Source organism: Cololabis saira, chromosome 4 (genome assembly GCF_033807715.1).
Source record: "Cololabis saira isolate AMF1-May2022 chromosome 4, fColSai1.1, whole genome shotgun sequence".
In the NCBI taxonomy this organism is placed as follows: domain Eukaryota; kingdom Metazoa; phylum Chordata; class Actinopteri; order Beloniformes; family Belonidae; genus Cololabis; species Cololabis saira.
Genome location: NC_084590.1, coordinates 10,413,096 through 10,425,968, shown reverse-complemented (window position 1 = coordinate 10,425,968; position 12,873 = coordinate 10,413,096). Strand labels below are relative to the sequence as shown.

Genomic DNA, 12,873 nt, shown 5'->3' with positions numbered 1-12,873 from the left:
TACATCCATGTGCAATATTTACGGAACCATGTTCGGACCAAATCCAGTTCTATGTACACATACCGTCTTGATTACTGCCTTTAATTCATTAATGCCGGTTTTTGTTATATTTATGTGCAGTTTATCTGTCATGTTAATGATTAATCCATAACCTTTACCTTATGCACCCAGATTCAAGTTATCTGTTCGCCCATTTAAAATCTACAATTTCCCAGCTTGTGATAAATAAAGTGTCTATATCTTTTTGTTTCTGTGTCATAGTTATTATTACATACAATATTTTAATACGTGTAAACAGCGTTAATTAACCTCCTGGTCCGAGAACAGAACATATTGTATTTCAGAGGTTCGTCATTTATATTCAACACGTAAAGGGAAGTGCACCGTTCCTGGAGATACTGCAATACCAGGTCGATGCGTGGAGTGGACGGAGCAAGCCCCTATTCCATCTCCCTGTTCCAAAAATCAATTTAATATATGGTCCCCGGGTAGGGGACGTATCAGATATTAAACTGATAAGAACAGATACTACACTTGATCTTAGCCAAAAGGCCGAGAAGCGATACCTACAATGGTTTGGAGGAAACCTCCCGATTCCCGGCACCCTCGTTTAAACTCACGGTTTCATAATAAAACTTTTTTTTAACTAGTTCGTAAAACAATTATTACCGATGTACAGTCACCATTATCATCACAATTATGTTTAACTTGTGTTTCCTAATATGGTAAAACTATTTTAAACAAACGCTACAAATGAGCTGAAGGCAAATTTTCCCGGTCACGTGATACGCTTTGGCCCAATAGGATGCGGAGACGCAGAAAACAAACTTTTCTACAGATTTATGTTACTATATCACTTTTGTCGATAATAGCCTTGTTTGCATAAATGTTATGTATATATGTATACGTGTATATGATCTTTATGTTTTATCAGATGCGCAATTGTGGATGAAACCGATTTCTCTTCTACGCATGCGCACAACACATCTCCTCCAGCGACCTCTAATGGAGACACACCACACAACATCTTTCCTGCTACTGTAAATACTTTCAGAGGAACTAACAATTAAAATACACGCATGTCCAGCAGCTGCAAACCTCCTCTTGGTATTAGTTTCTAAAATGTTGGACAAGTTTGTGAGAAAATAAATTGCATATAGTAGACTAATAGTCCAAATAGTCGCCCTCCCCAGTGGTGTAGTTTATTCTAGTGGGTATACTCTGAATTTTTATTCTCCCAGCCTCGTACACCCCCGTCCTGGAGCAACATCTGTCCCGCAGCAGCAGCTGCTCCAAAACAAGAAACGTGCATATAATTTGAGACCATAAAAGACTGGTTATGTGTTATCTAAATGTAAATGTATTGTAACCAACACGAGATATAAAACAGTCATTAACAGCTTGACTTCAAGCATTGAACAGTCAGTAACAAGACAAGTTTCAAACAAAGAAAATGAATGAATGAATGAATGAATGAATGAATGAATGAATGAATGAATGAATGAATGAATGAATGAATGAATGAATGAATAATATTCAAATAAAGTTTCAGCAGTCAAGGGCAAATTACACACATTTCTCTGAAGCTTAAAAAGGCGCTTAACTGCAGATTTTCAACCAACTTTGTATAGAAAAAATGTAAACCATCTGAACAGTCATGCACAAATGACATCACCAGTCCACACCTCAACGTTCAATAACTATCAAACTAATGATTTTAAAACTATTTGCTAGCTTTAACATCAACATCATATGATTACGGTACTAAGTTCCTGTGTGTTCTTGGCCCAAATGCCCTGTAAAAAGGACAGCGCGGTTAGAGATGACCCACGCCTTGTTCCACCCGGTCAAATATCTTCTCGTAGGGTGGGCTAAGCAGGTAAGGTGTGAAGGTGGCGAACGGGTTCCACTTACCTGGTAGTCTTACCAGGTACGACGAGTGTTAGCAAGCTCCCCACCATCAGGCAAACATGCTGCTGTGGGAAAGTTGAATCCTGCAGTTGAATCGGTTAACCACAAGAGGACGATAGAGCATAAATCAGTGCTCTTCAACCCTGGTACTCGAGATCTATTGTCATGCATGTTTAGATGTTTCCCTGCATCATCGTCCCTGATTGTAATTAATGGATAATCATCAGCACGTCATCAATGTCTGCACAAGTCTGTTAATGACACAGTCATGTCCATCAGTGTGTAATGAAGGAGGGAAACATATAAAACATGCAGGGCAGTGGGCCCAGAGGACAAGGGTGGAAGAAAACTCAATCATTTCATCGCCAACTTTGAGCCCAGCTCCAAAATTTAACAGCAGCTGAGTGTCTGTAATTTCTGAAATATGGCCTGAAATTTTGCCCATCATTGTTATAAGAGGGGAGGGAAAGAAGGAATAAGAGGACAGACAAGTCACTAGGGCTCGTCCGGGAATTGAACCCGGGACCTCTCGCACCCAAAGCGAGAATCATACTACTAGACCAACGAGCCAGAAAACCCATAACTGGCAACACATAAAATGTTTTTCTGAATTAAAAAACCAAAGACCCATGTCACATCATCATCAACATTTAGAACCTCAAGTAGGGCTGTTGACATGTGAGTGTGACTGTGAGACTTTGTTAGATTGGGACGATCTCCATGGAAACAACATAATTCGATGACTGACTGCATTACAGAGTACACTCATTTCTGCGACAAAGTTGAGAAAATCAGACAGTCAGTCAGTGTTTCAATGGTAGACACAGGATATATTCCACCTCTGTGTCCAATGAGAGAAACCTGGACATAATTCCCTCTAATTACTCATAAGAACCTGGCTGACATCATACACCACCTGAATTCCACCACTTGCTGCCTTGATACTCTGGCAACAGGGTTTTTTAAGAGTGTTGCACATTGTATGGCCTCAGGGCTTTCAGACATTTTCAATAAGTCTCAGCTTTCAGGTATTGTTCCTCGGTGCCAGTCTAGAGAGGTCACTTATGAACAGCTATAGGCCCGTATAAAACCTCCCCTTTCTTAGTAAAATCATAGAAAAAGCTGCTTTTGCAATGTGTGTATAACCTCCTAACATGAAATACCTGTTTTGATGTTCTGCAGTCACGTTTCCACATCCCAGCACTGAGACAGTTCTAGTTAAAGTCCGTCATGACATCCGATCCAAAACGGATATTGGCAACATTTCTATTGTGGACTCAGAGTGCTGCATTTGACCATAATACTGTACTTGGAGGAGAAAACTACAATTTACATAAGTCACTGGGGCTCGTCCGGGAATTGAACCCGGGACCTCTCGCACCCTAAGCGAGAATCATACTACTAGACCAACGAGCCATGAAACCTATAACTGGCAACACATAAAATGTTTTTCTAAATTCAAAAACCAAAGACCCGTGTCACATCATCATCAACATTTAGAAACTCAAGTAGGGCTGTTGACATGTGAGTGTGACTGTGAGACTGTGTTACATTGGGACGATCTCCATGGAAACAACATTAATTCGATGACTGACTGCATTACAGAGTACACTCATTTCTGCGACAAAGTTGAGAAAATCAGACAGTCCGTCAGTGTTTCAATGGTAGACACAGGATATATTCCACCTCTGTGTCCAATGAGAGAAATCTGGACACAATTCTCTCTAATTACTCATAGGAACCTGGCTGACATCATACACCACCTGAATTCCACCACTTGCTGCCTTAATACTCTGGCAACAGGGTTTTTTAAGAGTGTTGCACATGGTATGGCCTCAGGGCTTTCAGACATTTTGAATAAGTCTCAGCTTTCAGGTATTGTTCCTCTGTGCCAGTCTAGAGAGGTCACTTATGAACAGCTATAGGCCCGTATAAAACATCCACTTTCTTAGTAAAATCATAGAAAAAGCTGCTTTTGCAACGTGTGTATAACCCCCTAACATTAAATACCTGTTTTGATGTTCTGCAGTCACGTTTCCACATCCCAGCACTGAGATAGTTCTAGTTAAAGTCCGTCATGACATCCGATCCAAAACGGATAGTGGCAACATTTCTATCGTGGTCTCACAGTGCTGCATATGACATGGTTGACCATAATACCTTGATAGACCGGTTGAAGAACTGGGTGGGACTTTCTGGCACAGCACTTGCCTGGTTGAAGTCCTATGAGTTTTGCTACTTGGAGGAGAAAACTACAATTTACATAAGTCACTGGGGCTCATCCGGGAATTGAACCCGGGACCTCTCGCACCCGAAGTGAGAATCATACTACTAGACCAACGAGCCATAAAACCTATAAATGGCAACACATAAAATGTTTTTCTAAATTAAAAAACCAAAGTCCCATGTCACATCATCATCAACATTTAGAAACTCAAGTAGGGCTGTTGACATGTGAGTGTGACTGTGAGACTGTGTTACATTGGGACGATCTCCATGGAAACAACATCAATTCGATGACTGACTGCATTACAGAGTACACTCATTTCTGCGACAAAGTTGAGAAAATCAGACAATCAGTCAGTGTTTCAATGATAGACACAGGATATATTCCACCTCTGTGTCCAATGAGAGAAACCTGGACACAATTCTCTCTAATTACTCATAGGAACCTGGCTGACATCATACACCACCTGAATTCCACCACTTGCTGCCTTGATACTCTGGCAACAGGGTTTTTTAAGAGTGTTGCACATTGTATGGCCTCAGGGCTTTCAGACATTTTGAATAAGTCTCAGCTTTCAGGTATTGTTCCTCTGTGCCAGTCTAGAGAGGTCACTTATGAACAGCTATAGGCCCGTATAAAACTTCCCCTTTCTTAGTAAAATCGTAGAAAAAGCTATTTTTCAACGCGTGTACAAACTCCTAATATTAAATAACTGTTTTGACGTTCTGCAGTCACGTTTCCACATCCCAGCACTGAGACAGTTCTAGTGAAAGTCCGTCATGACATTGTTAGGTTCCTAAATCAACATACATAAATTAATAACTTAGGAAAGACACAGAGACTGGTAGAAATGATTTTTCAGGCCTTCTGCAGAAGGGAAGCACAGTCTGAGCTTGCGGAGCAACATGGCTCTCTGGCTCTCGACGAAATGCTTGCCGGCTCCCTTTTTGCAAGAAGTATTTATTGGTAAAACTGACAGGCGTCGGCTATGTTAAGACAACCAATGGTAGACAGTGGATGGACAATGGGAGGAAACAAACAGATAAACAGGACATTTCAGTTGAAGAACAACTAATCTTTGTTGTGCAGAACAAACAGACATCCTTTCTGTTGAGGGTGTTCCAACAGAATTGTCCAACTGAAATGAGACAGTTGTGGACCAGCCCAAACCCCTGAGCAGTTTAGGGAGTGGCTGTTGTAACTAGTAACATGTGATAAGCATGTCTAAAACACAGTCAGCTCTCCAAACTGACTTGATTCTGATTGTTTCATAATGACAACTTAATTAGAAAGAGTTGATTAACCTCACAACATCCGCTCCAATACGGATAGTGGCAACATTTCAATTGTGGTCTCACAGTGCTGCATTTGACATGGTTGACCATAATACCTTGATAGACCGGTTGAAGAACGGGGTGGGACTTTCTGGCACAGCACTTGCCTGGTTGAAGTCCTATGAGTTTTGCTACTTGGAGGAGAAAACTACAATTTACTTAAGTCACTGGGGCTCGTCCGGGAATTGAACCCGGGACCTCTCGCACCCGAAGCGAGAATCATACTACTAGACCAACGAGCCATAAAACCTATAAATGGCAACACATAAAATGTTTTTCTAAATTCAAAAACCAAAGACCCATGTCACATCATCATCAACATTTAGAAACCCAAGTAGGGCTGTTGACATGTGAGTGTGACTGTGAGACTGTGTTACATTGGGACGATCTCCATGGAAACACCATCAATTCGATGACTGACTGCATTACAGAGTACACTCATTTCTGCGACAAAGTTGAGAAAATCAGACAGTCAGTCAGTGTTTCAATGGTAGACACAGGATATATTCCACCTCTGTGTCCAATGAGAGAAACCTGGACACAATTCCCTCTAATTACTCATAAGAACCTGGCTGACATCATACACCACCTGAATTCCACCACTTGCTGCCTTGATACTCTGGCAACAGGGTTTTTTAAGAGTGTTGCACATTGTATGGCCTCAGGGCTTTCAGACATTTTGAATAAGTCTCAGCTTTCAGGTATTGTTCCTCTGTGCCAGTCTAGAGAGGTCACTTATGAACAGCTATAGGCCCGTATAAAACATCCACTTTCTTAGTAAAATCGTAGAAAAAGCTATTTTTCAACGTGTGTACAAACTCCTAATATTAAATAACTGTTTTGAACGTTCTGCAGTCACGTTTCCACATCCCAGCACTGAGACAGTTCTAGTGAAAGTCCGTCATGACATTGTTAGGTTCCTAAATCAACATACATAAATTAATAACTTAGGAAAGACACAGAGACTGGTAGAAATGATTTTTCAGGCCTTCTGCAGAAGGGAAGCACAGTCTGAGCTTGCGGAGCAACATGGCTCTCTGGCTCTCGACGAAATGCTTGCCGGCTCCCTTTTTGCAAGAAGTATTTATTGGTAAAACTGACAGGCGTCGGCTATGTTAAGACAACCAATGGTAGACAGTGGATGGACAATGGGAGGAAACAAACAGATAAACAGGACATTTCAGTTGAAGAACAACTAATCTTTGTTGTGCAGAACAAACAGACATCCTTTCTGTTGAGGGTGTTCCAACAGAATTGTCCAACTGAAATGAGACAGTTGTGGACCAGCCCAAACCCCTGAGCAGTTTAGGGAGTGGCTGTTGTAACTAGTAACATGTGATAAGCATGTCTAAAACACAGTCAGCTCTCCAAACTGACTTGATTCTGATTGTTTCATAATGACAACTTAATTAGAAAGAGTTGATTAACCTCACAACATCCGCTCCAATACGGATAGTGGCAACATTTCAATTGTGGTCTCACAGTGCTGCATTTGACATGGTTGACCATAATACCTTGATAGACCGGTTGAAGAACGGGGTGGGACTTTCTGGCACAGCACTTGCCTGGTTGAAGTCCTATGAGTTTTGCTACTTGGAGGAGAAAACTACAATTTACTTAAGTCACTGGGGCTCGTCCGGGAATTGAACCCGGGAGCTCTCGCACCCGAAGCGAGAATCATACTACTAGACCAACGAGCCATAAAACCTATAAATGGCAACACATAAAATGTTTTTCTAAATTCAAAAACCAAAGACCCATGTCACATCATCATCAACATTTAGAAACCCAATTAGGGCTGTTGACATGTGAGTGTGACTGTGAGACTGTGTTACATTGGGACGATCTCCATGGAAACACCATCAATTCGATGACTAACTGCATTACAGAGTACACTCATTTCTGCGACAAAGTTGAGAAAATCAGACAGTCAGTCAGTGTTTCAATGATAGACACAGGATATATTCCACCTCTGTGTCCAATGAGAGAAACCTGGACACAATTCCCTCTAATTACTCATAGGAACCTGGCTGACATCATACACCACCTGAATTCCACCACTTGCTGCCTTGATACTCTGGCAACAGGGTTTTTTAAGAGTGTTGCACATTGTATGGCCTCAGGGCTTTCAGACATTTTGAATAAGTCTCAGCTTTCAGGTATTGTTCCTCTGTGCCAGTCTAGAGAGGTCACTTATGAACAGCTATAGGCCCGTATAAAACTTCCCCTTTCTTAGTAAAATCATAGAAAAAGCTGCTTTTGCAACGTGTGTATAACCCCCTAACATTAAATACCTGTTTTGATGTTCTGCAGTCACGTTTCCACATCCCAGCACTGAGACAGTTCTAGTTAAAGTCCGTCATGACATCCGATCCAAAACGGATAGTGGCAACATTTCTATCGTGGTCTCACAGTGCTGCATATGACATGGTTGACCATAATACCTTGATAGACCGGTTGAGGAACTGGGTGGGACTTTCTGGCACAGCACTTGCCTGTTTGAAGTCCTATGAGTTTTGCTACTTGGAGGAGAAAACTACAATTTACTTAAGTCACTGGGGCTCGTCCGGGAATTGAACCCGGGACCTCTCGCACCCGAAGCGAGAATCATACTACTAGACCAACGAGCCATAAAACCTATAAATGGCAACACATAAAATGTTTTTCTAAATTCAAAAACCAAAGACCCATGTCACATCATCATCAACATTTAGAAACCCAAGTAGGGCTGTTGACATGTGAGTGTGACTGTGAGACTGTGTTACATTGGGACGATCTCCATGGAAACACCATCAATTCGATGACTGACTGCATTACAGAGTACACTCATTTCTGCGACAAAGTTGAGAAAATCAGACAGTCAGTCAGTGTTTCAATGGTAGACACAGGATATATTCCACCTCTGTGTCCAATGAGAGAAACCTGGACACAATTCCCTCTAATTACTCATAAGAACCTGGCTGACATCATACACCACCTGAATTCCACCACTTGCTGCCTTGATACTCTGGCAACAGGGTTTTTTAAGAGTGTTGCACATTGTATGGCCTCAGGGCTTTCAGACATTTTGAATAAGTCTCAGCTTTCAGGTATTGTTCCTCTGTTTAGAGAGGTCACTTATGAACAGCTATCGGCCCGTATAAAACTTCCCCTTTCTGAGTAAAATCATAGAAAAAGCTGTTTTTCAACGTGTGTATAACCTCCTAACATTAAATACCTGTTTTGATGTTCTGCAGTCACGTTTCCACATCCCAGCACTGAGACAGTTCTAGTTAAAGTCCGTCATGACATCCGCTCCAAAACGGATTGTGGCAACATTTTTATCGTGGACTCAGAGTGCTGCATTTGACCATAATACCTTGATAGACCGGTTGAAGAACTGGGTGGAACTTTCTGCAACAGCACTTGTCTGGTTGAAGTCCTATGAGTTTTGCTACTTGGAGGAGAAAACTACAAGTTACATAAGTCACTGGGGCTCGTCCGGGAATTGAACCCGGGACCTCTCGCACCCTAAGCGAGAATCATACTACTAGACCAACGAGCCATAAAACCCATAACTGGCAACACATAAAATGTTTTTCTAAATTCAAAAACCAAAGATCCATGTCACATCATCATCAACATTTAGAAACCCAAGTAGGGCTGTTGACATGTGAGTGTGACTGTGAGACTGTGTTACATTGGGACGATCTCCATGGAAACAACATCAATTCGATGACTGACTGCATTACAGAGTACACTCATTTCTGCGACAAAGTTGAGAAAATCAGACAGTCAGTCAGTGTTTCAGTGTTAGACACAGGATATATTCCACCTCTGTGTCCAATGAGAGAAATCTGGACACAATTCAATCTAATTACTCATAGGAACCTGGCTGACATCATACACCACCTGAATTCCACCACTTGCTGCCTTGATACTCTGGCAACAGGGATTATTAAGAGTGTTGCACATTGTATGGCCTCAGGGCTTTCAGACATTTTGAATAAGTCTCAGCTTTCAGGTATTGTTCCTCTGTGCCAGTCTAGAGAGGTCACTTATGAACAGCTATAGGCTCGTATAAAACATCCACTTTCTTAGTAAAATCATAGAAAAAGCTATTTTTCAACGCGTGTACAAACTCCTAATATTAAATAACTGTTTTGATGTCTTGCAGTCACGTTTCCACATCCCAGCACTGAGACAGTTCTAGTGAAAGTCCGTCATGACATCCGCTCCAATACGGATAGTGGCAACATTTCAATCGTGGTCGTACAGTGCTGCATTTGACATGGTTGACCATAATACCTTGATACACCGGTTGAAGAACTGGGTTGGACTTTCTGCAACAGCACTTGCCTGGTTGAAGTCCTTTGAGTTTTGCTACTTGGAGGAGAAAACTACAATTTACATAAGTCACTGGGGCTCGTCCGGGAATTGAACCTGGGGCCTCTCGCACCCAAAGCGAGAATCATACTACTAGACCAACGAGCCATGATGCCTATAACTTGCAACACACAAAATGTTTTTCTAAATCAAAAAACCAAAGACCCATGTCACATCATCATCAACATTTAGAAACTCAAGTAGGACTTTTGACATGTGAGTGTGACTGTGAGACTTTTTTAGATTGGGACGATATCCATGGAAACAACATCAATTCGATGACTGACTGCATTACAGAGTACACTCATTTCTGCGACAAAGTTGAGAAAATCAGACAGTCAGTCAGTTTTTCAATGGTAGGCACAGGATATATTCCACCTCTGTGTCCAATGAGAGAAATCTGGACACAATTCCCTCTAATTACTCATAGGAACCTGGCTGAAATCATACACCACCTGAATTCCACCACTTGCTGCCTTGATACTCTGGCAACAGGGTTTTTTAAGAGTGTTGCACATTGTATGGCCTCAGGGCTTTCAGACATTTTGAATAAGTCTCAGCTTTCAGGTATTGTTCCTCTGTGCCAGTCTAGAGAGGTCACTTATGAACAGCTATAGGCCCATATAAAACATCCACTTTCTTAGTAAAATCGTAGAAAAAGCTATTTTTCAACGTGTGTACAAACTCCTAATATTAAATAACTGTTTTGATGTTCTGCAGTCATGTTTCCACATCCCAGCACTGAGACAGTTCTAGTGAAAGTCCGTCATGACATTGTTAGGTTCCTAAATCAACATACATAAATTAATAACTTAGGAAAGACACAGAGACTGGTAGAAATGATTTTTCAGGCCTTCTGCAGAAGGGAAGCACAGTCTGAGCTTGCGGAGCAACATGGCTCCCTGGCTCTCGACGAAATGCTTGCCGGCTCCCTTTTTGCAAGAAGTATTTATTGGTAAAACTGACAGGCGTCGGCTATGTTAAGACAACCAATGGTAGACAGTGGATGGACAATGGGAGGAAACAAACAGATAAACAGGACATTTCAGTTGAAGAACAACTAATCTTTGTTGTGCAGAACAAACAGACATCCTTTCTGTTGAGGGTGTTCCAACAGAATTGTCCAACTGAAATGAGACAGTTGTGGACCAGCCCAAACCCCTGAGCAGTTTAGGGAGTGGCTGTTGTAACTGGTAACATGTGATAAGCATGTCTAAAACACAGTCAGCTCTCCAAACTGACTTGATTCTGATTGTTTCATAATGACAACTTAATTAGAAAGAGTTGATTAACCTCACAACATCCGCTCCAATACGGATAGTGGCAACATTTCAATTGTGGTCTCACAGTGCTGCATTTGACATGGTTGACCATAATATCTTGATAGACCGGTTGAAGAACTGGGTGGGACTTTCTGCAACAGCACTTGCCTGGTTGAAGTCCTATGAGTTTTGCTACTTGGAGGAGAAAACTACAATTTACATAAGTCACTGGGGCTCGTCCAGGAATTGAACCCAGGACCTCTCGCACCCAAAGTGATAATCATACTACTAGACCAACGAGCCATAAAACCCATAACTGGCAACACATAAAATGTTTTACTAAATTCAAAAACCAAAGACCCATGTCACATCATCATCAACATTTAGAAACCCAAGTAGGGCTGTTGACATGTGAGTGTGAGTGTGAGACTGTGTTACATTGGGACGATCTCCATGGAATCAACATCAATTCGATGACTGACTGAGAAAAGCAGGAGTTCTTGTGGCTGAGGAAAGAAAAAGTTCTCTGATATCTGCAGAGAAGCTGAGATGAGTGACAGGTCTGTCTGAGGGAGCAAACGGGCCGATACGGACGCCGAATGATCACAAGAACTCATCTGGGCTCAAACAGAACCTTTAAGGAAGCTTCAGAATGAGAAGATGTGAATTAGGGATGCCCCGATACCGATACTGGTATCGGTATCGGGGCCGATACTGCCCTCATATACTCGTACTCGTACTCGCAAAAATTCTCCGATATCACGCACCGATACTTCATTGTTGTTGTAGTTACTGGTTAGCGCCGCTAGGGGGAGATGTTGAGCCGCCCCGCGGCTCCCCGGGGCAGTCTGCAGCCTGGCTGAGCAGCAGCCACAGAGCTGCTGCTGCTCAGCTGTCCATTGAGTTACTTTTTGCACAGGCATTTGAGTAAACTCTACATGATTGGCTGAGTGATAGCATTTTTGTTATAATGGAATTATTGTTGTTATTCTCTTGACATCCTTTTGTCTGTTTCTGTTATTGTAAGCCTGTAATTTTTACAGTTTGTTTGTTTATGTATTTTAGCACATTGAGTCCATGCTTGTCGTGTGAAATGTGCTTTATGAATAAATTTGCCTTGCCTTGCCTTGTATAGGGCTCTAGACCCCTATTTTCACCCCCAAGGAATGCAGTTTTCTGTTTATTGGACAGGTCACTATCACTGTAGTGTCAATAATCTAATTGGATGAGAACAGTGGCCTTCATTCAGGTTTAAGAGGAACATAACCTCAGAACTAAGTCACAGTGAAAGAGTTGAATTTTATTAAAATAACACCCCTTTTTGAATTTTCTGCAAACCGGCCACTAGGGGGCCGTCCCAATTTGTTTGCGGTGGTTTTTGAAAACCTTATGTCCATAACTAACACCATGCCAAATATCAAAAACTACTACTAATATTAAACTGCTGGAAAGGAACTGGAATTTACTGGGATACCTTAAACAAGGAAGCCAGGGATCAGTATATGGAGAAAATAATGATTATTAATGGTTTGGATCCATATGAAATCCCTTCTAAACAGTGGAGCGTCACTCTTTAGTAAGGACTTACTGCCGCAGTTCTGCACAACCCACGTCTTCGGCTACCTTGTTTAGGAGTGTTTGGCAGCTGCTTTGGTAAATGTTTGACTCGCCATGTGTTTCAATAAATTAGTATAATAGTACAACATACAGTACATGTTTTCTATCCCTCTTACTTCTCTTTTCTTTTTTTTCACTGCTATATTATGTTGAAGAG

At 41.6% G+C, this 12,873-nt stretch overlaps 9 non-coding genes across 9 annotated transcripts; all 9 read right to left on the bottom strand.

Moving 5' to 3' along the window:
* Nucleotides 1-373: 373 nt before the first annotated feature.
* LOC133442648 (U2 spliceosomal RNA) lies at nucleotides 374-564 on the bottom strand. Its single transcript, XR_009782590.1, has one exon. It is a non-coding gene; the product is annotated as a U2 spliceosomal RNA (small nuclear RNA).
* Nucleotides 565-2,409: 1,845 nt separating this feature from the next.
* On the bottom strand, nucleotides 2,410-2,481 carry trnap-ugg (transfer RNA proline (anticodon UGG)). Its single transcript has one exon. It is a non-coding gene; the product is annotated as a tRNA-Pro (tRNA).
* Nucleotides 2,482-3,255: 774 nt separating this feature from the next.
* trnap-agg (transfer RNA proline (anticodon AGG)) lies at nucleotides 3,256-3,327 on the bottom strand. The gene has a single exon. It is a non-coding gene; the product is annotated as a tRNA-Pro (tRNA).
* An 858-nt stretch (nucleotides 3,328-4,185) lies between these two features.
* trnap-cgg (transfer RNA proline (anticodon CGG)) lies at nucleotides 4,186-4,257 on the bottom strand. Its single transcript has one exon. It is a non-coding gene; the product is annotated as a tRNA-Pro (tRNA).
* Nucleotides 4,258-5,642: 1,385 nt separating this feature from the next.
* trnap-cgg (transfer RNA proline (anticodon CGG)) lies at nucleotides 5,643-5,714 on the bottom strand. The gene has a single exon. It is a non-coding gene; the product is annotated as a tRNA-Pro (tRNA).
* A 1,386-nt stretch (nucleotides 5,715-7,100) lies between these two features.
* Nucleotides 7,101-7,172, bottom strand: trnap-cgg (transfer RNA proline (anticodon CGG)). Its single transcript has one exon. It is a non-coding gene; the product is annotated as a tRNA-Pro (tRNA).
* Nucleotides 7,173-8,030: 858 nt separating this feature from the next.
* Nucleotides 8,031-8,102, bottom strand: trnap-cgg (transfer RNA proline (anticodon CGG)). Its single transcript has one exon. It is a non-coding gene; the product is annotated as a tRNA-Pro (tRNA).
* An 842-nt stretch (nucleotides 8,103-8,944) lies between these two features.
* trnap-agg (transfer RNA proline (anticodon AGG)) lies at nucleotides 8,945-9,016 on the bottom strand. Its single transcript has one exon. It is a non-coding gene; the product is annotated as a tRNA-Pro (tRNA).
* Nucleotides 9,017-9,873: 857 nt separating this feature from the next.
* Nucleotides 9,874-9,945, bottom strand: trnap-ugg (transfer RNA proline (anticodon UGG)). Its single transcript has one exon. It is a non-coding gene; the product is annotated as a tRNA-Pro (tRNA).
* Between the last annotated feature and the right edge of the window lie 2,928 nt (nucleotides 9,946-12,873).